This window comes from Juglans regia, chromosome 3, assembly GCF_001411555.2.
Source record: "Juglans regia cultivar Chandler chromosome 3, Walnut 2.0, whole genome shotgun sequence".
Taxonomy (NCBI): domain Eukaryota; kingdom Viridiplantae; phylum Streptophyta; class Magnoliopsida; order Fagales; family Juglandaceae; genus Juglans; species Juglans regia.
The window spans coordinates 29,063,939-29,089,972 of NC_049903.1; the positions used below are offsets into that span (position 1 = coordinate 29,063,939).

Consider the following 26,034-nt stretch of genomic DNA (forward strand, 5'->3'; position numbering starts at 1 on the left):
TTTATTGAACATCGATGAGATTAATGCTGATTGCCAAACTACAGGAGACGATCATCATGCATAAATGAGTCGATTTTTCTTTCAACCTAAGTTATAGAATTAGGCCGACAAAATTATTTTGATCATAGTTTTACATGACACGACCCTGCATCTTATTGCCAGGATTTGTATGTATGCATATGTGTCCAACTTCGTGCAACTAAAATCCAATAAATACTCATTATTTTTTATCGTATTATATGTACTAAAATCCAATAATTATTCAACCATGTATTCACATTTATTTATATTATTGTACTATGACTAAATTCCAATAAATATTCTGCCATTCACATTTATTTATCTTATTATATATATATATATATAGTACGGATCATGTATTATAAATACCAGATTGAAGTCACTATAAGAAAAACAAGTATTTGTAATAGATTATTTGCGACGATAACGATTATAATTTATACTAAAAATAGACTCATTTTAATAGGAAATTAATAATCATTTTTGTTATAAATAACTTATTATAAATAAACAGTTTTCTTATAATAAAAACTCGTGCAAGTCGCATGCAAATTGATTTGTAGGGGCGTGTCACTTTCTAAAATAGAATAATTATAAATTTCTTAATTAAAGACAATAATACATGGAGTACTCCTAGCTAATACGTTACCATAGCAATACATGAGAAAATCTGTAACCAGATCCTCCGTGCATGCAGATCAGTATTACTCAATAATGTTGTTTAGATACGAAGTATTAATTTCAATTTTTGAAGTTTTAAAATAATTTTAATTTTGTCGTTATCTAATTGCATCATTGCATTTCGTATATTTTAAGGTGGCACAATTTATACATGATTGTAACTTGAGAATCTACAATTCTACAATATCGTGTTGAAATGATATTTCAATTACTAAAATGTTAGTACAAAACTTACTTACTTCAGGGAATTGATTAGGCCTTGTTTCCGGTGGTCCTACTTAGTACTTGGATTTTTTCATCATTTTTTTTTTATTACGTGAGCCTACATGAATATTGAACTTTTGTTGTAAAATTTGTATTCTTTTTTTCAATTTTGCTTTATTTTAATCTTTCATTAAATGATAGAACATACTATTATTAATATAAGATTAATGCTACTATCCTGCCTCATTTTGTCATCTCATTTAGACTGTTCATACATTTAATTTTTGAGTAATACTACATGTAGTTGTGAAGTATGCAAGTATCGTACAGTCACTTTGAAAAAGAGTGTGATTTATTATTAAAAAATTAATTTTTTTTTATGTAGGTCCCGTATTTTTTCACTTTTTTCAAAATGATTGCGCGACGCTTGTACACTTATAACTACAACTATATTTTTTTAATTTTTTTTGTTTAAATTTTTTTTATTTAATAGTTAAGGAAGTAACTATTAGTGTATTATTTTTTTAAAATGTTTAATTATATTTAAAAAATATTTAAAAATATATATATATATATATATAATTTATACTAGACGACACACAGTGGACGTGCGGGAGAATAACACCACTCCTAATATAAACCCTCCAATTTCTTTCTTGGTTTAATTTTAAAAAAATGATAAAATAAAATAAATAAATATATTCAAGTTCAGTACGTACGTGGCTCCCCAATTAGGGACTGCCTGGAGAAATAAAAAGGAAAATTAAATTTTCACGACTCGAAATATTAAAAAAAGAAAGAAAGAAAAGAAAATCACAACTACTCATGATCTACTCATGTACGTAGTTCTTGTGAAGCAAGTAATTAGAAATGGGAAATGAAAAATGATATATAAACAATATTTTTTATAATATTTTACATAATTATATTTTTAATAAGAGATATTTTCGTAAAAAATTTTATAAAAATATTTTTATTTTATAACATTATTGTTCATTACTGAAAATAGAAATAGAAAATTTTATACATTATATTACTATTTTATATTTATTATTATTAAATAATTATTTATTATATATATTTTTATAATTTAATAATAATAAATATATTATATATTATTTAATATTATTAAAATAAAATAAGAATATAATTTATAACATTACTCAATAAAAATAGGATGCTCTGAAATCTTGATTAATGATCCTGATCTTGGACAGATGCTCTTTTTCTCGTTATCAGTCTGTACGAAGTCCATCCTGGCTGCTCTCGCTTCAGTTTTAATAAATTAATGATTTATTTCCAAGAAGAAGTAACCTGGAAAGGTTTTTCTGAGGTAGATCGTGAACAACTCGACTTTAAAAAAGGTTCTTCTAATGCATGACGCATGTCGTTGTCGGTGGTTGAGTTTTATTATTCTATAATTACTACAGCAAGCAGCATATTCCTCGTGACGCATGATGTTCTGCCAAGTTGTTGAAAAGCCATGTTGAGAGAGAGAGAGAGAGAGAGAGCGCTGTGGCTGCTCAATACTTGGGTTTGATGATTCTGATGGATACGTACAACACTGACTTTCGAAGCTGCGAAAACTTTGGGGTTGAGAGGACTCTCATTAGAATAGTTAAATTAAAATATATTTTTGATGAATATAAGATAAATTTAATTTTTAATTATTTTATTTATATAAATCTCTATATTAAAATAGTCATTTTTTTATTATATGATAATAAAATAATATAAGATAAATTTAATTTTAACTATTCACATCAAATCTCTAAATTAAATTATCTATTTATTCATTATATAGTAATGAGTAATTAATAATTTTGAAAATTTTTTAATTTTTTTAATTATAAATTTATTTTATTTTTTCATATTTTACTATTTATAATATTATATATTAATTTGTAATTATATTCTAATTATATTTTTTCAATTGTCATTTAAAATGGAGAGATAAATAATTAATATTAAAAGGAAAGAGAAAGAAATAATATAAAAAGGATTTGATAAATGAATAGTGTCTTCCAAATTTAGAAATTAGTTTGGATATTACTGTAGCTATTGGAATATAACTAATTCAATGTGAGCAATTTATCCACCTAATAGCTAAATTCTCATTGGATTTAACTTTTAGCTAATCCAATGAGAATGCTCTAAGAGCACTCTCATTGGAATGGCTAAATTAAAGTACATTTTTTATGAATGTAAGATGAATTTAACTTTTAGCTATTCCATTTTTATAAATCTCCATATTGGAATAGCCATTTTTTCATTATATGACAATAAAATAATATAAGATGAATTTAATTTTGACTATTCACATCAAATTTTCAAATTGAATTATCCATTTATTCATTATATAGTAATGAGTAATTAATAATTTTGAAAATTTTTTAATTTTTTTAATTATAAATTTATTTTATTTTATCATATTTTACTATTTATAATATTATATATTAATTTGTAATTGTATTCTAATTATATTTTTTCAATTGTCATTTAAAATAGAGAGATAAATAATTAATATTAAAAGGAGAGAGAAATAAATAATATAAAAAGGATTTGATGAATGAATAGTGTGTTCCAAATTTAGAAATTAGTTTGGATATTACTGTAGCTATATTCCAAATATTTGGAATATAGCTAATTCAATGTGAGCAATTTATTGACCTAATAGCTAAATTCTCATTGGATTTAGCTTTTAGCTAATCCAATGAGAATGCTCTAAGAGATGGGGGAGGACCGATATTTATTTATTTATTTTTTAACTTAATGGTTAATGAAGTATTTAATAGTGAATTGATATTTAAAAAAAAAGTTTTGAAAATATGTAAAAAAAAGGAAAAAAAGAAAAAGAAAAATTATATATACCATACTACTATTCAATTTTTATCTCATTAAGTATGATGTGACATATTTATCACTATTAAATGATCATTTATTGTATATTTCTTTATTATCTAATAGTAATGAATGTGATACATACCACTTAGTATGATTAAAATAAAATGAGAGTGTACTGTATAACATTATTATAGCAGTAAAAGAGAGAGTCTATAACAGCATAATTGTTGTTGTAAAGAAAGTGTTTATCATATATCACGATGGTTAAAGTCTTAATTAGATAATTAGTATCTAATAATTTTAAGATCCTGTTTGGATATAAAAACACTCTTAACTCATCTTATTTCATCATTATAATTTTTTTAAATTCCTATACAAAATATAATAAACAATTCAACTTTTTCAAATCTCAAAATAATAATAATATTTTAACAATATTTTATACAACTCATCTAAAACTTTTTCATCTCATGACAATTCTAAGATCTTAGAATTGGCTTTATTAAGTAGTTTTTGTCTTCATGATCATGATCTAGCTTAGTTCGATCTCTAAGATGTAAATGGATAAGTGCTTAAACAATGTGGAATGTTCGGATTTTGAAGAAAACCAAGAGAGATAGATTAAGAGAGTCTGTATTAATCTTGATAATGAGGGATATGTAAATCTATCATTTTCTATAAATATTGCTTCCCACTAGAAAACGAGTTTTGCATAAGGGAACCCAACAATTTTATCGTCAAGATACAACGCTATCTGTTTGTAGAGTACTGCAGATTTAAAATTCTAAATACTATAGTACTAGAATAGAAAATTTTGTATAACAAAAGGAAATAAACAAGAAACGTTATGTTTGAATTAAAGTATTTATATAACTAAAAAAATAGATTATAATGAGTATTTATAAAAAAAAAACAGTTTGAAATCTTATTCTATAATACGAAGCTGCAAACTGTTACTGTCGTGTGTTTGTAATTCTGTGTACAGATCTGGAGTTTGTACCAAACTGTAACATTGGTGTCATGTAACACACCTTGTGTACGTTTGTAATGTCTGAATTGGTCACTGATTAATTAATGAAAGTATAAATGTATTTTCTCTCAAAAATAAATTAAAAAAAATAGAACTTGTTGCACAGTAGTGTAATCGGTCGGTCTTGGTGGAAGATTTCGAACCAGACTGATTCTTTCAATGCACCAAGAGTCTAGACCGAACCGGGTCAATAAAGTCTTTGGACTGGACCAAACCGATAAGACCTTTGGTTCGATCTAGTCAGTGGGTGTTTCGGTTTGGGTCTTTTTTTTTTCAAGTTTTTGACCAAAAACTATATAAAATGATAAAAGAAAACAATTAAGTGAACGATTTAATCTAAATTTTCTAATTAAGTATATACTTAACTAATTAAGTATTTTAATTGAGTATAATAAATTAATAATGTTAATAGTATGTGTATTATCAACAATTAATATATAGTTAATACCTTGTCTTAAAATTCTTAACCTTGAATATTTTATATAATCTAAACATAAATAATTAGATCAGAAGAAGATTACATAGTCTCACTTATAATTAATTAGAAGAAAATTAAATAATTACTTGCTTTAAATTTATAGAACTACTTAAAAAATTAAAAAACATCATGCCCAGCTGCAACAATATTTTCCAAGCCATCAGCAAGAGAATTACCTTCCCTATAGTTATTATGTCAAAAGGAAATTAAAGGGTATAAAGCACTAACCAATTAATGTCATTCATTCTACTTTCATGATAGAGGTATATTAATATATGTGCGGCTGTCATTCGATTATTGGTCCTTATTTTATAAATAAATACAGTTGCTGTAATTATAGTGATCCCTAATCAGTTAGTTTACTCTTGAACCTATGTTCTTGGGTCAGGTCGAACGTAAGCTCTAAGTACAAGACGAAAATTGGAGCCAAGTGACAAAATTAATTTTTATAAATTAATATAATTTTATGTGATCGTTAGATTTATTTTATAATAAAAATAGTTTTATAATCTGATGAATTATATGAAATTACATCAGTTTGTGAGATTATTTTTATATAATCTCTTTGTGACTAGAATATTTCTCATTCTATCATCATGGGCAACATGATCATCACCATCATTGTCAAAGTAATCGCCCCGTTGCTGTTATCGCCACCGTCCCTTATCACTACCAACCTCACCACATCATAAAAATCACTTTTACCATTATGCTCATGACCATATGATATTGGGATCTCTTAAATTTAATTACCATGTATATACATATATCCTAAAATAATTAAAACCCAATTTGATCAAATTGAAATCAACATAAATATTAGAGAAGACGAATTACAATAAAACAAAACAATTGGAAATCTCAAAACTAATTAAGCGTACGTATTATTACAAAACATGGTAATTATAAATAGGACCACAGTTTTTGTTGTTTTTCACTTCAATTAATTGTCTCGTTTGTTTTCAAAATTGTGACTTTGCAAGTGGGGTCTTGCGTCACGCGTGACCTAATGTATAGGAACGCCCAAGATTGTTGTTGGCGTTTCCCCCTCTTTTGGACAGGTTCAACTATGTTTTGTCATTCTCCCACAACCTTTTCCAATACACTTTCAAACAAAATTGCATTAATTGCCGGTCTTCTTTGCATACTAATTTAAGGCAATGATATTTAGGAAAATGCTAGATAGACTGAAAGGTCTACCCAAAAAATGATATTTAAGGAAAAAAAAAAAAACCATCTAAAATCATTAAAACAGAACAATTTCAAAGATAATGTGGTACTAGAATCTATGATCTTACATCCATATATGCGCTACATTGGGCTTTCCAAATAATAATGGCTACCCATGGGCTTGCCACATCACTCGTGAGTCCCAGATCAGAGTTATCTGGACCTTCTTTTTCTCATATTAAAATATTAGTATTAGATTACGTAAATACAAATGTAAAATTTGTATAATATGACATGATTTTATATTTAGCTATTCTACTCAAAATTAAGTACATAATACAATTATTTGATATTTATTAATCATATAAAAATTAATAAAAAAATTATTTAATAATTTATTATTTATTATTAATTGATAGCATATAATATTTTATATTTTATATGGTCAATAATAATAAATTAGATAAAAATTACATCTTTGCAGTAAATGTTATGCATATAAGCAGCACGTGTAATGAATTTTCATTAGATTTAACGTTGCTGGTAGATGGAAGGGGGGTTGGGAAGTTTTAAAAGTTCGAGGGTCCACTTTGATGTAATTAGTAGTTTCGGAGGAACATTGTAAATTGAGTAAAAGTTTAAGAGGTGAAGTGTAATTAGCCCTATACAAAATGTAAAAAGTTGTATATAGCTCATTATGCATTAACTTAGAACTATCATAAATTATAATACATTGACATACTCTAAGTTAGTAACAAATAACAATTAACATCATTAATATAATTATAACTAAACTAAATCACTATAAGTCTATAACTATATATAGTATTAATATCACTATCAGTATAGTATATAGTATTCGTAATAATTTAGTATCAATGTATTATTATATAATATATAATATATATTCCATAATGTATAACATATAGCATTAGTATATATTAATATATTATAAGAGTTATAGCATAATATATGTATAATAGTATAGTTAACTTAATATGTTAGTATTAATATCACTATAACTATATATAGTATTAATATCACTATTAGTATAGTATATAATATTAGTATTAGTATTGGTATGGTCTATACTTATTTAGTATTATAATTTATATTAATTTTGATAAATACATTTCTATTAGATAAATTTTTGTAAAATACCTAAGTTGCAATTTGCAAGTGAGTATAAAACAATTACAAATATTAATGTAATTAACTAATGTATGATATGAATATCAATTAGCATTGACATACTCTAAGTTAGTAACAAATTAGCAATTAACATCATAAATATAATTATCATTAATTATTTTTTTAATGAGTTAATTAAATAATCCACTTTAAATAGTTTACTTAATTTTAATTTTACTAATTTAAATAATTTTTTAATTAATTTATGTGCCAAAAAGATAACATGTGTGTGCTAATTATACACAAATATACCTGTTGTGTGTGTGTACTATGTATGTGTGTGTCAGTGTGTGTGTCTTAAATTATGTTTTGCAAATTATGTTTACTTAAATGGATGAAATGTTGAGAACCCCATGAAGGGATGACTTGTACTGTGTTATGCTATAATTTTCTATTTGCATTGGGCCTTTTTAGCTTAAGTTCTTGGCTCAACTAATTCAAGTTCGAATCTTGGGTGCCTTAATTTTCTAATAATTTTCTGTTTGCATTGAGTCATTTTAGCTTAAGCAATTCTTGTTGTGCATTCCCATATGAATTATACTGTTTAAAGGAAGATGTATACCCTTGAAGAAATGCAACCCCACCTCCCTTGGCCTGCAAAAAAGAAGAATACGGTGCCAGAATAAATTGTCATCCTGCTCCAGTGGCTAATTAGTAGAGGCTATTTATTACATCTCATGAGGGTTGTCGTCTCTCTAGCTAATTTGCAGCATGCAAGCATGCCTCTTTCCAACCTAATCACTTTGCTCAACCTAATAGCTATGATATGATATGCATTGAATTGTAAATTAATTAAGCAATTTTTCTGATACTTTAAGAAAGTAGTTGTTAACATTGTGCATACAATAAAATAAGATTCTTAGTGAAAAAATGTTGGATTGATTATTATTCAAAATCAATTGTTGCTATTTTGATTTTTTTAAATCTAAATGTTGATTGATTATATTTCTAGATGGACCCTATTCCAGAATTGATTCCACAAGACTCTACTACAGATGATGTAGAGTCAACACATGGTGCATGTACACTTAGGGCTGCATGTAATTACTGTGGTACTTCGTATGCATGTGATACGAAGACTAACGGTACAAAATCCATGAAGTATCACATTGAGAAACAATGTAAGAAATGTTTGTTTAATAAGATGGATAATTCCCAAACTACTCTTGGTTGGAAGGCAAGTGGAGGAAGTGGTAGTGGTGGATTTGTGCCCATAGCATTTAGTGTTTAGGTTTGCAGACAAGCCTTAACAGATATGATTATTCTTGATGAGTTGCCTTTTATGTTCGTTGAAGGGGAGAGTTTTAAGAAAAGTTTATGTTTGTTGTTTACCCTAAGTGAGTAGAGATTCTATCTCGTGTTACGGTTGCGAATGACTGTTTTAATGTGTATATGAGGGAAAAAATAAGTTGAGAAGTGCTCTTCAAGGGCAACGAATTTCCCTCACCACGGATACATGAACATCCATGCAAAATCTCAACTATATGTGTCTCACTGCATACATTTTGTAGGGTCATAGAGATGTCTTTGCATGACTGAGGGTGACCGAAAGTACTTGCAATCACACTTGATAATGCAAGTTCTAATAACGGAGTAGTTTCTTATTTGAAGAAAAAAATCAAGTATAAGAGAGACACTATTTTGAAACAAAAATTCTTGCATGTTTGATGTTATGCCTACATCCTAAACTTAATCGTCCGTGAGGGTTGGGGGAATTTGATGAGTCTATTGTGAATGTGAGAGGTGTTGTGAAATATGTTAAGTCATCACCTTAAAGGTGGAGTACATTTAAGAAATGTGTTGGGTTGAAAGAGATTGCATGCAAAAGTGGCATTTGCTTATATGTACCGACTAGGTGGAACTCCACCTATCTTATGTTAGAGTGGGTTTTAAAATTTTGAAAAACTTTTGAATTGTTGGAAAAAGAAGATTCGGAATTCCTTACTAGTATTGAAGACGATGATGACGAATCTGATGATGTGGTGAATTGGAGAACGTCAAAGAAGTTAGGGCCTCCCAATAATAACGATTGAGAGAATGTAAGATTGTTTGTAAGGTTTCTTCAACTATTTCATGATGCAACTTTACGTTTTTCGAGGGGTCAATATGTAACTTGCAACTCTTTTTTTTTTGGAGTTAGTTACAATAGTTGATGCGATTTACTTGGAGTGTGAAGAAGAAAGCCTCATGGTGGGATTACTGGCCAGAAATATGAGGAAAAAATTTGATAAATATTAGGGCAACTTGGATAATATGAATATGTTGTTGTTTGTTGGGATCATTCTTGATCCGCAGTACAAGATGCGATATCTTGACTTTGCATTAGAAAGGATGTATGCTAATTATCCCACAAAAGCGGTTGATTTGAGTTGGAAGGTGAAAAATGCTTTAACCTGCATGTATGAGGCATACGTTGATAATGATAAAGACAATAGTTCTGATCTACAATAGCAGCGCACAAGTTCTCCACGTGAAGAAGTAAATACTACAAATGGTAGTGGTAATAGAGTTAAGGATAAGATGATAGAAAGAATGACCCTATTTAAGCAATGGTTAAAGTCGGAAAACTCTTTGGAAAGCAAGAATGATGTTGATAGATATCTAGCTGAAAGTTGTGAGGAGGCATTTGTAAGTTTTGACATTCTTATTTGGTGGAAGTTAATTCAGTTAGCTATTATGTGCTTTTAAAAGTTGCTTGCGATGTACTTGCAATACCGGTATCTACAGTGGTCGTTGAATCTATATTTAGCACTGCGGGTCGTGTCCTTGATCCTTTCCAAAGTAGTTTATCTCCGATGATGGTTGAGGGTCTCATTTGGGCATAGAATTGGCTTCGTTCTTCTTCTACTCAATCAACTTTAGGACTTTAATGGATGAGGTGGAGGATTTTGAAGGGCAATTGGGCATGTTTCTTATTTACTTCATTTTATAACTTTTATGATTTATAATACTATACGTTATGTAAATTTATATAATTTGTTTTGTTTCTATTTGTATAGAACTTGTTCGGGAGGGTGAAAATTTTATGGAGGCGTCAAATACAATGTGTACAACCAATGTAAATTAATGAGGTGACTATGTTTTAGCTTGTTAGTTGTTAGTTTTCAGTTTTTCGTAAATGAGGTGAATACATAATGGTGAATACATGTTGGGGAGACAAGTTGTTGTGGCAAGCAATATGTGAGACATGATAAATGATATTTTTTAATATTATTTTTGTTTTGAGATTTGAAAAAGTTAAATTGTTTATTTCATTTTGTGTGAGAATTTGAGAAAGTTGTAATGATGAGATGATAAGTTTTCAAAGATTTCAAAGTTTTGAGTTTTAGTCTTGAAAGCAAATGAGGCTAGTTTTATACAAGTCTTTTAATGATTGATGAAAATTTTAACCATCTCATACCATTTAGTTTATGGCTCTGTATAGTTTTACCACTCAAATAGTATCATTTGGCCTTGGAAATCAGCAGATCAAATTATTTTCAGCTGGGTGTGTGTTTTAGTTTTAGTTTTAGTTCAGTTATCCTTCTTGGATTTTACAACTTACAAATATTTTTTAATAAGCTTCTTGATATTTCATTCTTGATATTGTATTCATAAATCCTCCATGTTATTTTATTAATTTCAATCCTCCAAGCTGCTTAAATACCTCCTTCATGTCTCTTAGACTTTTTATTCTTTAAATAGATCCTAGCCAAGTCTAGTAGTTTCTGATATGGTTTAGGTTGCAATATTGATGTTAGACCATTACTTGGCCCTCATTTACTAGCAACTTACAGCAGTCAGCAAGGCATGCATGTCATGGGGTTATATTTCTTGTCCATCCTCAATTCACTTTTTTTGGCTTATAGTAAAAGTGAATTTGTTGTCTAGCCGAATCTATAGAGCATAGGGTTTGTGTTGTGAAAAACGATGATAAAAAGTAAATTCAAATACAGGGAAAACAAGCAATCACACACGACACAGTATTTACGTGGTTCGGCAAATTGCCTACGTCCACGCGAGCTATAGAGGATTTTTATTTCTTGAGGAATCACAATACAATTGTTTTTGGATGGCTATTGTTCACACTCTACGGTACAAGCCAAAACAAAAAACCTTTTTATATGACATGCGGTGGAAACCCTAATCAAATGGAATTAGTGAAGTTCACTTGAGCGGCGTGTCGAGCCCGCATTGAGCGAACCTGTTTCCCGCAACTGCTTGAGCCATGTGTCGAGCGGCTCTTCGAGTGAACTCTCTGACTTGTGTTCGCTCGAGCCATGTGTTGAGCGGTGTCAAGCGAACTCTCGGACTTGTCTTTGCTTGAGCGGTCTGTCGAGCTATCTTTGAGCGAACTCTCTGACTTGTGTTCGCTCGAGCGGCTAGACTTTTTGCTCGAGCGATGCAACCAGGCTCCATATGCTCAACAATTCTCCCACTTGGAGACTGGTACACCCACAATATCGCCCTCTGCCTCAAACATGATATCCTCCACCTCTGCAACTCACTGCTCCTGTCTTCATGCTAGAAGACCAACTGAAGTTGTACACAATTTCAGTTTCTCAAGTGTAACACCCTTTATCAACATATCAGCAGGGTTCTTACTTCCACAAATTTTCTCAAGTAGCAACTGTCCATCATCTAACAATGATCGTATAAAGTGATACCTGATCTGAATGTGCTTAGTTCTGGAATGAAATGTTGGGTTCTTGTCAAGGAATATGACACTCTGACTGTCATTGTAGAGAGTGCCATTCTGATTCTTTTTACCCAATTTCTCCAAGAAGCCCTGTATCCAAACCATCTCCTTTGCAGCTTCTGAAACTGCAATATACTCAACTTCTATAGTAGATAAAGAAACTGTCTTCTGTAAATTAGAACCCTATAAAACTGCAGTACCACCCAGAGTATAAACAAACCCTGTGGTACTTTTTCTGCTATCAGTGTCTCCAGCTAAATCAACATCAACATAGCCTTGCACCTCTAAGCCCTCTCCTGAGAAACATAAGCACGTTTCTGAATAGCCTTTTAGGTACCTCAAAATCCACTTCACTGCTTCCCAATGTTGTTTTCCAGGGTTACTCATGTATCTACTCACAACTCCCACTGCATGGGCAATATCTGGTCTAGTGCAGACCATAGCATACATAAGTGAACCAATAGCAGAGGCATAAGAAACCTTACTCATATAATCTTGTTCCTTTTCTGACTTTGGTGCCTGATCCTTGCTGAGTTTGAAGTGACTACCTAAAGGTGTGCCAACTGTCTTGGCCTTGTCCATATTAAACTTGGTCAATACCTTTTTTACATACTCAACATGTGAGAGTCTCAACGTGCCTCTGACTTTGTCTCTGACAATTCTCATGCCAAGGATTTGCTTTGCAGCTCCCAAATCCTTCATTGCAAAATGCTCTGACATCTGCTTCTTCAGATTATTGATCTCATCAATACTAGCCTCTGCAATAAGCATGTCATCAACATACAACAACAAAATAATGTAAGAATTGTCAAACTACCTGACATAGCAGCAGTGATCTGCCTGACATCTGATGTACCCTGCACTGCACATGAAGCTATCAAATTTCTTGTACCACTGTCTAGGAGCTTGTTTCAGGCTAGACAAGCTTTTCTTCAGTCTGCAAACTGAACCTTCCTTTTCCTGTACCACAAACCCCTCAGGTTGGTGCATGTAGATGTCTTCTTCAAGATCTCCATGAAGAAAAGCTGTCTTCACATCTAACTGCTCAAGAAATAGATCTTCAGTAGCAACCATAGCCAGAACTAACCTGATGGTTGTGATCTTTACCACAGGCGAAAAGATCTCCGAGTAATCAATACCCTGTTTCTGCTGAAAGCCTTTTACAACAAGTCTGGCCTTGTACCTCTTACTACCATGATGCTCAATTTTCACCTGGTACACTCACTTGTTATGTAATGCCTTCTTCCCTGATGGAAGTTCTGTCAACTCCTATGTCTGATTACCTAGCAAAGAATCCATCTTATCCTTCATGGCCAACTCCCACTTGCTAGAGTTTTCATCTTACAAGGTTTCTTCGTAGCTTTGTGGTTCTCCACCATCTGTAAACAGAATATAATTCAAAGAAGGTAAGAAACGTTGTGGAGGACGAATAGTCCTAACTGATTTGCGAACTGCAGCTATAGGAGTGGACTGCTCTGGATCTGACTGCGGAATAATGGGAATGGGTGTGCTGGACCCACTCTCCCTATCACTCACATTTCTACACTGCACTGTGACCTCTGGTAGATCATCCAAACTCACAAACTCAGATTCCCGAGGAACTGCTTCAGCAACTGTACTAGACTTGTTTTTGTACACAATCTTCTCATTGAAGATCACATTTATACTTCTTATAATCTTCCGACCCTGATTATCCCAGAAACGATAGCCAAATGCCTCGTCTCCATAGCCAATGAAATAACATTTCCTTGACTTGGCCTCAAGCTTACTACGAGCATCATAATCAATAAGAACATAAGAAAGACAGCCAAAAGTTTTAAGATGAGAAAATTTGACCTCTTTCCCCGATCCAAGCCTTCTCAGGCTATCCACAATCCAACGGAACTGATGGCTCTCTGTTTATCAAGTAAACTGCAGTGCTAACTGCATCTGCCCAGAAAGTAGGTGGTAGCCCAGCGTATAGCCTCATGCTTCTAGCATGCTCATTTATGGTTCTATTCATGCGTTCAACAACTCCATTTTGCTGCGGTGTCCCAGGAATGGTCTTCTTCATTCTGATACCCTGAGTTGCACAATATTCCTTGAACCCACCATCATTATCAGACCTCAAGTATTTCGACCTCAGGCTTGTCTCCGTCTCAACCATGGCTTTCCAAATTTTGAACACATTAAATACATCAGATTTATGTTTTAAAAAATAGACCCATACCTTCCTGCTGTGGTCATTAATGAATGTAACATAGTAATGAGAACCTCTAAGGGATGCAATTGGGGAAGGTCCCCACATATCAGTGTGCACAACATCTAGTCTCCCTGACTTCAGTGTTCTGCCACTCTTCAAGAAACTAACATTCTTCTATTTCCCCATAATGCAACTCTCACACATACTGAGATCAACTGACTTTAGTTCTGGTAGCTTGCCTCTAGACAGAAGTTCTTTCATGCCCTTCTGACTCATATGGCCAAGCCTGCAATGCCACAAATCTGCAGTGCTCTTTGCAACGATAGTGGCAATAGTGTTATTCAAACCAGTAGTCATGTAAAGTGTACCAGTTTTCTTACCCCGAGCTAGTGCCAATGCCCCTTTGGTGACCTTCCAGGTGCTATCTGAAAACACCACTGAATGACCACAATCATCAAGTTGCCCCACAGAAATGAGATCCTTCTTCAACTCAGGAATGTGTCTGACCTTCTGTAAGGTCCATTTGTTCTTGTTAGGGAGTGCAATGTCAATGTCTCCCATTCCTACTACATTCAAACCGTCTCCATTAGCCAAATACACCTTTCCAAAATCGCCTGCAACATAGTTTTGCATAATCTCCCAATGGGAAGATGTATGGAAGGAAGCCCCTGAATCAAGTATCCAGTCATCAACTGGAGTATGAACTGCAAGCAATAGTGCATCCTGTACTTCTTCAGTTACCACATTAGCATTATCATTCTCGGTCTTCTTGGGATTTCTGCAATTCTTCTTTATGTGGCCTGCTTTGCTACAATTCTAGCAAGTTGCCTCTTGACCAGACTTTGACTTGCTCTTACCCCTATTCTTTGATTTTGATATGCCTCTGATTGAGTTCCTGTCTTGTGCTCTTCCCCGAGAGTCAACATTCAGTGTTGAACTTGAACCTGAGGTTTCGCCTAAATCTCTCCTGTGTACCTCCTCAGCCAAAATCAAATCACAGATATCATCATATTTCAACTTTGACTTACCGGCAGAATTACTGACAGCCATTCTCATGGCTTCTCAACTATTTGGCAGTGATGCCAATAGTATCAGTGCACGTATCTCATCATCAAATTCAATTTCAACATATGACAATTGATTTGTGATAGTATTAAAATCATTCAGATGTTGTGCAACAGATGTACCATCTGCCATCTTCAAATTAAATAACTTTTTCATCAGATGTACCTTGTTATTTGCTGACAGCTTTTCATACATGCCTGACAAAGCCACTATGAGATCCGCAGTTGTCTTCTCTTTGATGACGTTGTGTGCAACGGATCTCGATAGGGTTAGACGAATAACCCCCAGAACCTGTCGATCCTACAGAGTCCAATCAGCAACTGACATGCTGTCCAGTTTAATCCCCAACAATGGAAGATAAAGTCTCTTCCCATAGAGGTAATCCTTTATCTGCATCCTCCAGTATCCATAATCCGTGCCATCAAACTTCTCGATCCCTGATACCTTCACTTCCTCCAGCCATCGTTTATTCTCAGACCCAAATCTTGGCTCTTGATACCAATTGTTGTGAAAAATGATAATAAGTAAATTCAAACACAGAGAAAACAAGCAATCACACACGACACAATATTTATGTGGTTTGAAAAATTGCCTACGTCCACGAGAGCTGCAGAGGATTTTTATTTCTTGAGGAATCACAATACAATTGTTTTTGGATGGCTACTGTTCACACTATACGGTACAAGCCAAAACAAAAAACCTTTTTATATGACATGCGGCGGAAACCCTAATCAAAACAGAATTAGTGAAGTTCGCTCAAGCGGCGTGTCGAGCCCGCATCGAGCGAACCTGTTTCCTGCAACTGCTCGAGCCATGTGTCGAGTGGCTTTTCGAGCGAACTCTCTAACTTGTGTTGGCTCGAGACATGTGTCGAGCGGTGTCGAGCGAACTCTCGGACTTGTCTTTGCTCGAGAGGTCTGTCGAGCTATCTTTGAGCGAAGTCTTTGACTTGTGTTCGCTCAAGCGGCTAGACATTTCGCTCGAGCGATGCAACCAGGCTCCATATGCTCAACAGTTTGCAGTACGTGTATATATATATATAAAATATTTTGCTTCTCATTTTCAACCCATTCTTTCATTATTAACATGAAATAATTGCGTTTAGGTACTCTTTATTAATTGTTGAGAAACTTATCAAACTGAAGCCTTCGTAACAATCAATACAGTCCTAGCTAGAAGATTTATGAATACAATATCGTATAAACTAGCTTTATATATTCAGCTGCCACATAAACATTGAACAAGTTTATTACTTTTTAATTATAATTTTAAAAATAAATTTATCAATTTGAATGGGAATTTTTAGGGTTATTTTTTGAAGATAGAAGACGAAAACTGAAAAGCATGTCAAGCCAAAAGATGTAGGAGGCTAGGAGTTGACAGGAGGATAATTGTATAATTTGTATTGATGTAATTTGTATTGAGATTTGATTTAGAGCTTTTGATGAAAATTACTAAGTATGACTTCTAGTCTTCTCTTTTATTTCTTTTAGACCTTCTTTTAATTTTTAGTTTTCATTTTCTATGCTTTGGATTAGTTTTTTTTTTTTTTTTTTTTCTTAGAAGGCAGATTTGATTCTATGTTAGTATGTTACTTACATGATGTGGATAGCATAATTTTCAGTTTTCAATTTAACCTTATTTAAATTGTTTGGATGGATATAAAATATTTTTTATTTTTTTTGTAGTAAAATTTTTTATTCAAATTTATTGTATATAGACAATTTTCCTTTTATAATTATTTTTATTTTCCTTTCAAGTTCTTTTTTAGTATTTTTTGGCTTAAAATTGAATAAAATGTTAGTGGGCTTTCATTGTTGGGCTGAAAAATAGTGGATATAAGAATCGGGCCATTGGCCGATTCGGTACAGGGTTGGACCGAACGGGCTGGACCTTTCCGAATAGGACCGGACCGGTCCTTATGCATGTTCGGTCCGGTCCAGGGTGGGAAAACCCTGGACCGAAGAGGTCCAGTCCATAAAACCTCATTCGGATCGACCGAATTCACCTCCTAGATACAATTATTGTCAAGTAGAAAAGGTCTCAGGTTAAAACTACACCCAATTTTTTCTTTTAAATAATCAAACAGTACAGTAGAATTATTTGACCCGTTTGAATAGTGAAAGTGTTTCATCTCATCTCATCTCTTGCAGTGAACTTTCTGTATGGTGCTCTAATAGTAGATGCTTGCTTCTAGTGAATTGGTAATACTCCTACTGGAGTAGAAAAATGCGTTGATACCAATTTCTGCCATTTCAGTTCAAGAATATATCAACCTTTTTTTTTTTATAGAAGAGCCGAAGTCACCTGTCCATGAGTGACCCCTTCCCAAATTTTATTAATAGCCCTCACTTATGGCGGAGGAATACCGTGGTTATAGACTGACACCTAGTATTACAAACAATACTACCAGATGTCAAAATTACAAACAAAATTACAAACCTACTAAAACGGACAACCAATAAAAAACATTCCGCATGAACACGACACTAACGACAACGCAATGAAGGCAATCCCAAAATATCCAAACGGATTAAACCACGAAGCACCCTAGGCACCTCCCTAACAAATCTCCACTCAGAATTAAGACCCGACGCACCACTCCGAGCCAACCAATCCGCATCTTTATTTCCCTCTCTATAAACATGACGAACAACGCACACCATAGAATCCATAAGAGCCAACGTATCTTCCCAAAAATCTTCTAAATACCACACACCACACCTTCTCCTATTCCACCACGAAATCACCACTTGCGAATCTAATTCAATTTCCACAAAATTTATCCCCAAATCCTTACAGGCTTTGAGTCCCTGAAGAACAGCTAACAACTCCGCTCTATTACTTGTTCCGATACCAATATAAGAATTAAAAGCATAAACCATAAGACCACGATCATTCCTAATGATACCGCCCACCCCTGAAGAACCTGGATTACCAAGACTACTCCCATCTGTATTCAATTTAAACCACCCTTGAGCTGGCTTTTGCCAAACCACTAGCTTTAAATGCTTTCTAACAGGAACCAAAACAGGAATATTCAATGACTGTAATACCTGTGAATCATGTCTGGAACAATTACTAACCTTTTTCATATCTCGAACTACTACTCCCATCCATCTACTAATAGAAAGCAGAACCGAAAAAATAGACTGGAACCTTCCCTCCATACGAGCAGCACAACGTCTAATCCAAAGATGCCAAGTAATAATAGACGGTAAAATCCCCACTATTATTCCCAGTTGAGAATTAGAAGATGCCCTTCGAAACCAAATTTGTACCGTCTCCCTCCAAGTACGACCAATAGGAATACCAAAAATAGATCCATAAAAATGCCATAAGGCCGATGCAAACTCACCTGTAAGTAGCACATGATCTTGATCTTCATAATTACCTTCACCACAATAATCACAGCGAGAAACTATCTGGATCCCAATGTGTCGAAGACTATCATCAACACTTAATGCCATGTACCACACCTTCCACATTAAAACCGAAACTTTAAGTGGAAGTAATTTATGCCACACCCAAGGATGCCACTCCATACTAGATCCTTGAACTCGAATGTAATCCCAAGCAGATTTGGTCGAAAAATTCCCACTGTCATTCTTCATCCAGATCAAGACATCAGATCCTCCCTTACACCCAGCCAAAGCCTCAACAATATTCTACACATTATCCTGACCAACCAACGTACTCAAAAACTCCACATCCCAACTATTGGACAACTTGCACTCTTTAACTTTCAACATCGGATTACCCACTATCTGGAACTCATCAATTAGAGGACCCCCATCTCTCCATTTGTCATACCAAAATAAAATATTTCCATCTCTAACTCTCCACTTAGCATTATTAAAAACACTCGGAATACTTTTGACAATCATTTTCCAAACCTCGTACCTTTTCTCATATCAATAAGACACCAACTCGAAGTTCTCACATATTTTCCCTTAAAGAAACTAGCCCACATGGATTCTCCTTTCAAAAGATTCCATGCAAACCTCATGTGCAAAGCTTTTTGAATATCCCCCAAATTCCGCAAACCAAGACCACCCTCCTCTATTGGCTTACAAATACTCTCCCATGCCACCCACTTTTTTTTCCTTTTACCAGTAATCTCTCCCCAAAAAAATGTGCTCAACATTCGGTTTAATTCTTTAATAATAGATTGAGGAACCTGCAATACTGCAAATATATGTAAAGCCATACTAGACAGCACATGACGAATGAAAATTAAACGCCCACCCGCTGATAATAATTTCATTTTCCAACCACTGATTTTATTCAAGACTTTATTAATCATCTCCTCTAGATGCTCATGCTTAAGACGCCCTAATACAATCGGAACCCCAAGATATTTAAAAGGAAACAAACCTTCAGAGAACCCTGTCAGCCTTTTAAGAGCTCTCTTTCTTACTAACGAAATTTTAGGAGAATAAAATATAGCCGTCTTTTCTTTACTAAGTTGCTGACCTGACCAATTTTCATATTTTTCAAAAACCAACAACAGTTCCTTTACCGATTTCTTTCCTCCATTCAGAAAAATAACAATATCATCAGCGTACATAAGGTGAGAAATATGAGGAGTACGTCTAGCTTGGGAAAATTTTCCAATCTTGTTCCCATCAAAGCTTTGTTTCAAAAGTCTAGAAAGCACTTCTTGAAGGATAATAAATAGGTAAGGCGAAAGGGGATCCCCTTGGCGCAAACCCCGCCTCCCTTGAAAGAAACCTTTCGTTGTACCATTAAGCATCACAGAATACCACACATTCGAAATACAAGCACGAATAAGATCACAAAAGGAAGAAGGAAAGCCAAAACACCTCAATACCTCAATCAAAAAATGCCGCTCCACCCGATCATATGCTTTAGCCATATCAACTTTAATCATTATATTACCGCCATGTGTCGTCCTCTTCAGTGAGTCAACCATTTCCTGGGTAAGACTGATATTCTCAAAAATATTCCGCCCAAGTATAAACGCTCCTTGCTCTAGAGAAATCATTTTGGGAAGAAGACCTGTCATACGATTCACAATAATTTTCAAACAAATTTTATAGAAAACTGAACAAAGGCTAATTGGGCTAAATTTATCAAACCCCGAAGGCACATCTACCTTCGGGATAAGCACAATAAAAGAAGCCGAATAAAATCTCGGAAGGCGTTTTGATAGAAAAAATTCTGAAATAGCTTCTAAAACCTCAACTTTAACCACCTCCCAGCAACTCATAAAAAAACCCGCGCCAAAACCATCTGGGCCCGGGGAACTATTAATAGGAATAGTTGATAGAGCCTCTTTCACTTCAACCAACGAAGGGATCCCACAAAGCCGGACACAATCCTCTTCATTAATAACCGACGAAGTTATTACTATAAAAAAAAATCTCAACCATTTTTGCTTGGAAACTACACGGCACAAGAATTTTATTTAAATGTTTGAATCAAGCTCAAGAGTCCTTTTGTGTTCTTTGTTTAGAGTATTGATCTTCATTTTATTTTTCATTATTTCATCATCTTTTGATATTGCATCAAATAATTATTGAATAAATATTAATTAATTTCATTGATCTATTAATTATTTGCTGTCACATCATACAATTAGTATTTCTAAGGGTAGCTCCCATGAAAGGGGTGATGAGGTTTGGAAAGATAGGCAATCTAACTCCGAGATTACTGGCCCGTTCAAGATCCTGGAAAGAGGAGCAGTGACTTATAGATTTGCACTCCCTCCACAATTCTTAGCCATGCACGATGTATTTCACATCTCAATACTTCGAAAGTATGTGCATGATCCCTCCCATGTGATCGAGTACGCGTTCAAGTACTCAAAGATTTCTCCTATGAAGAAGCATTGGTTCGGATCCAAGGTTGGAAAGTACAAGTGATCTGTAGTAGAACGATCCCGATGGTCAAAGTGCTGTGGAGCCACCGCACCAAACAAGAGGCGACGTGGAAGCGTGAGGACGGTATGAGGAAAAAGTATCTCCCCCTTTTATTTTGAAGTACGTTCAATCTCGAGGACGAGATTGTTTTTAAGGGTGGTGGAGTTGTAATATCTGAGTTCTACTACGTAGGTCCTTACGTCATTTTTATTAATTCTTTAAGTTAAATATTTTGAGATAAATATATTTTTATTACTTTCAATTATTTTATTTTAAGATGAATATGTTTTATTTTAAAATATGGTTTATTAAAATAAATCAAGGGTATTATTTTTAAGACTTTAAAATATTTTCTCTTAAGTCTTTTATTTTTATTTATTTAAGAAATGACTCAATTATTCTCTTTTATTAGATTAATAGGTGAAAAGCATCCTTAAGGTGGATAGATCTCCACCATCCACTTACTTCCTTATGATGGAAGGAGGAAACAAAGACAAAAGTCCTTATCCCTCCTTAAGCTTACGGTGAAAGCCATATAAAGGAGAAAAGAAAAAGACAAAACTAAATCACTTTATCCCATTTCACCCGTTGGAAGCAACCAAGAAAGATAAAAGAAAAGTCTTCATCTTCTCCTCCCAATCTTATGTGATAAGTCTTGACCAAGTCAACTAAAGCCTTTTTATTTGTTTCACCCGTAGGATTCCCAAGACAAGCAAATAAGCTTTGCATCCATAGGCTTCTAAAGTAAGCCATCAAGCCATTTGACCCAAAAGCTTCCTAAGGAAGCTATTGCACCCGTCGCCCAAGACAAGTCAATGAAAGAGAAAAGAAAAACTAAAAACTAATCCTAAGGCATTCTCTCCTTCTACCCGTCGACCCTCACCCAAGAAAAAGAAATAAAATTACATCTTCCTTTCCAAGAGCTAACCGATGCACACCTTACTCTTTTCTTCTTCTCTTTTCTTTTTATCTTCAAGAAAATAAGCTCATTTATCTTCTTCAAGCTTGTGACTCCATAGCAATGGAAGAAGAAAAATATTTTCTTCAAAGCTTGGAACCAAAGCTTGATCTTATCTTCCAAAGGATGAAATATTGAAGGTAATAAACTCTTGGTTCACTTCCTAGCATGATTTTCATATGGATTTCGAATTTCACCATTTCCTTACTCATTGACGTTTTGGTTTTGGGGTTAAAATAGTGCTATCACTTTGTTCTTCATCTACACGGGTTTATCACCAATTGGTCCTCCACTTGTGTTTTGAAAGAAGCTAAGAGCTCAAGGTAAAAATCCTCATTTGATTTTAGTGTGATTTTTGAAAATACTATGTTGTTATTAAACTTGGTTTAATCATAGGTAGTGATTATAGTGATTTTAAATTATATATGTTGGTATCATGTGCCTTATGTTGAGATTTGGTTGATAATCTATTTTTAGGATGCAAGAGGTTTGGTTTAAAGGTTTTGCTTGGTTCTATAATTTTACATTTTGCTTTTGAAAAATATTAAGTGAGTAAATCATAAGCTTGAGTGTTTAAGGCCTCGTTTGTTTTGGAAAAAAATCTCATCTCATCTCATCGTTACAATTTTCCCAACTTCCAATACAAAATAAAATAAACAATTCAACATTTTCAAATCCCAAAACAAAAATAATATTAAAAAATATACTCTAACAATATTTTATTCAACTTTTTAACTTTAATCTCATCTCATCTCCTAAAACAAGCGAGGCTTAAAGGTTTTAAAGTTTCTTAATGGGTAACTTTGCTATACTTTATGCTATTTTAATTTTTAATGGGAGGTTTTATCTAAACTATTTAATATACTGCTTATGTGAATAGGTTATAGCTTACTTTAGATATAAGAGATTAATTGTGCTTGATGTATTATGATATGCAAAGCTGTCCAAGTACCCCTAAGCCCATGTCATGCCATGTCTTGATGTAAGAGTAGCCCACTTATGTTGTCACTCGTTGGTTAAATTTTACCTAACCTGAGAGTCCAAAATGTTGATAAGCTAACATTTTTATAATGAGGGACTACAAGTTGATTAAAATGCATGTTTTCTAAGCTTGTTAGCCTACTTGAGATGCCTAAATCTATTTTAAAGCCCATTGTTGAGAATTCCATATTTTATCTCCTAATATTCATAATCCAAAGTGTGCTTGAACAAAAAAAAATTGCTTGAAGCCTATGAATTCTTAACTACTTTTCATGTAAGCCTTTAAAATAGCATTTCCATGAACAGCTAGCATGTCTTAATATTTAAATTATTTCTCTTGTCAGTCGAGGTGAGGAGTAATCATTGGGGTTAATGCTAAGCATATGATGGATGTTAGATTGTAATATCGTGGCTTTCTCTTTTAAAGGGAGGGCTAAAGAACATTGTATAAGTATTAACACGCTTATGCTATTTATTGGAATATGACCTATATTGATGATGGAAGTATCGAGAAGTATAGAGGTAAGTAGCTATGACCATACTTCTTACACCAAGTTCTCTTTATGAAAAAATGTCTCTCTCTCTCTCTCTCTCTCTCTCTCTCTCTCTTATTGCAAATGTTCTTCTAAAGATAAAAGTAAATGGATATAGTATGTACAAGCCCTTCTTTGATAGCCCCTGTTAAGCACTCTATCGATTATAATTGTGTGTATGTGTATAAGGTAATGCATGCACGTAGGATCTAAGTCATGAGATTTCCATACATGCTCTCTCAATGAACTTATTGATTATTACATGAAAATGTATCTTTTACATGAAAATGCATGTGCATCGAAGTAAGAAAGATGATGAAAATGTTTTGATTGCAGATGAAAGGTAATGAATGTCTCATGCCTTATACTTCAAGTGATGCTTTAAACGAGTTTTAAAATGCCCCTATGAACGGATGCTTTCAAGGACGCGAAGAAAGTGTTTTAAAATGGCCCTATGAACTAATGCTTTAAATGATGCGAAGAAAATATTTTAAGATGTCCCTATGAACTGACGCTTTATGGATGCCATGAAAAATGATGTTTAAGCTCATGCTTTAAAAATGATGTTTCTTCATGAATGCACAGTTAAATGAAAAGATGATGTTAAGTTCATGCTTTTAAATGACGTTTTTCATGAATGAACTGTTAAATGAAAAGGACTGAAAAGAAAGGACTGTCATGAATGAAAGAAAGAAAGAACTGAATGAATGAAAGAAAGAAAGGATTGAATGAATGAACGCTTTATTGTATGAAAATACATAACGGCCACATGAATGAAAATGGATACCCAATGAATGAATAGGCAGATGACAATGCCGGGTAGTAGTATCTGGTAGTGCACCGAGTGCTGCACCCTAACAGAATGAGATTCCAACCCATGGCCAAGGACGAATCCATTGGCCATAGGGCCGCTAACCCTAGCACGCAGGGCTTAATAGTGTGCAATGGCCTATGAAAGTGAAAAGATGAAAAGCATGAAAAACATGAAAAGCATATTTATGCATGAAAGTATGGTTTACTTCTCAAGAAATTTATGCATGAAAGTATGGCTTATTCCTTAAACTGTTATGCATGAAAGCATTGTCAAGAAGTAGCAAAAATGTTTATGTATGCATTTTTTCAAAAGAAAAGAATAGATGCCTAGTATGTTCACTATATGGTGTACTACGTACTGAGTATTCGACTCATTTTTGTTTTAAATGTTTTAAACGTTCAGGAAATGATGAAAAGACTGTAGAGCAAGGCACTACTGCAGAGGGAGAGGCAGAAGCTTAGGACATTCCCTAACCAGAACAATTATGTTTATGGATGATAGGTTATGTTTTTATGAACGTATGAGGGACTCTGAGAGTCTCTTATGAATGAATGTTCGAATAGACTATCCATCAGGTGTCTCCTTATTTAAATGAAAATTTAGAGTGCACATGTGTCATGTCCATGCTGATCACATGTTATTTGAAAAAGGAAAAATGATGAAAAAGAAAGAAAGAAAAGAACAGGCACGTACGTCGCGATCCCGACCTTCCTAGGACAGGGTTGTGACACTATATCATTATTTTATATGTGATTATTTAGTATTGTGATTTATATACTAATTTATATATAAATTTAAAGTATATTACTAATTGTAATATAGTATTAGACTATAGTATTATTATAAATATTAGTATTAATTATAGTGATTAGAATAACTATATATTAGTATTTGTTAATTGTTATAGTGAGTTTAATTTATTATAATTATGTTATTGATAGACTATAGTGATGGTATTAGTATAGTAATTTTGTATTAGTATTACTATATCATTATTTTATATGTGATTATTCAATATAGTGATTTATATACTAATTTATACATAGACTTAAAGTATATTACTAATATTAATATAGTATTAGACTATTAGTATTAGGTCATAAAATGTAAATTGTAATTAATATAAATTATATACTAATATATATTAGTATTACTAATCTACTAATGTCTTATCATGTACTTATCCAAAAAATAATAATAACAATAATAATGAGAATTTATTAGGCCATCAAAATTTGGTAATAATATTTGAGTGATTTTCATTCCAGGATCACTTTTCTATTGCTTAAGTGTCAGTCCACTACATATAGGTAATTATT

At 33.1% G+C, this 26,034-nt stretch overlaps 1 long non-coding RNA gene across 1 annotated transcript; it reads left to right on the plus strand.

The window, feature by feature from the left end:
• Positions 1-22,206: 22,206 nt before the first annotated feature.
• LOC108989232 lies at positions 22,207-25,337 on the plus strand. Its single transcript, XR_001995802.2, has 4 exons — positions 22,207-22,527; positions 22,628-22,710; positions 23,713-23,890; positions 25,118-25,337. It is a non-coding gene; the product is annotated as an uncharacterized LOC108989232 (long non-coding RNA).
• Positions 25,338-26,034: the final 697 nt, after the last annotated feature.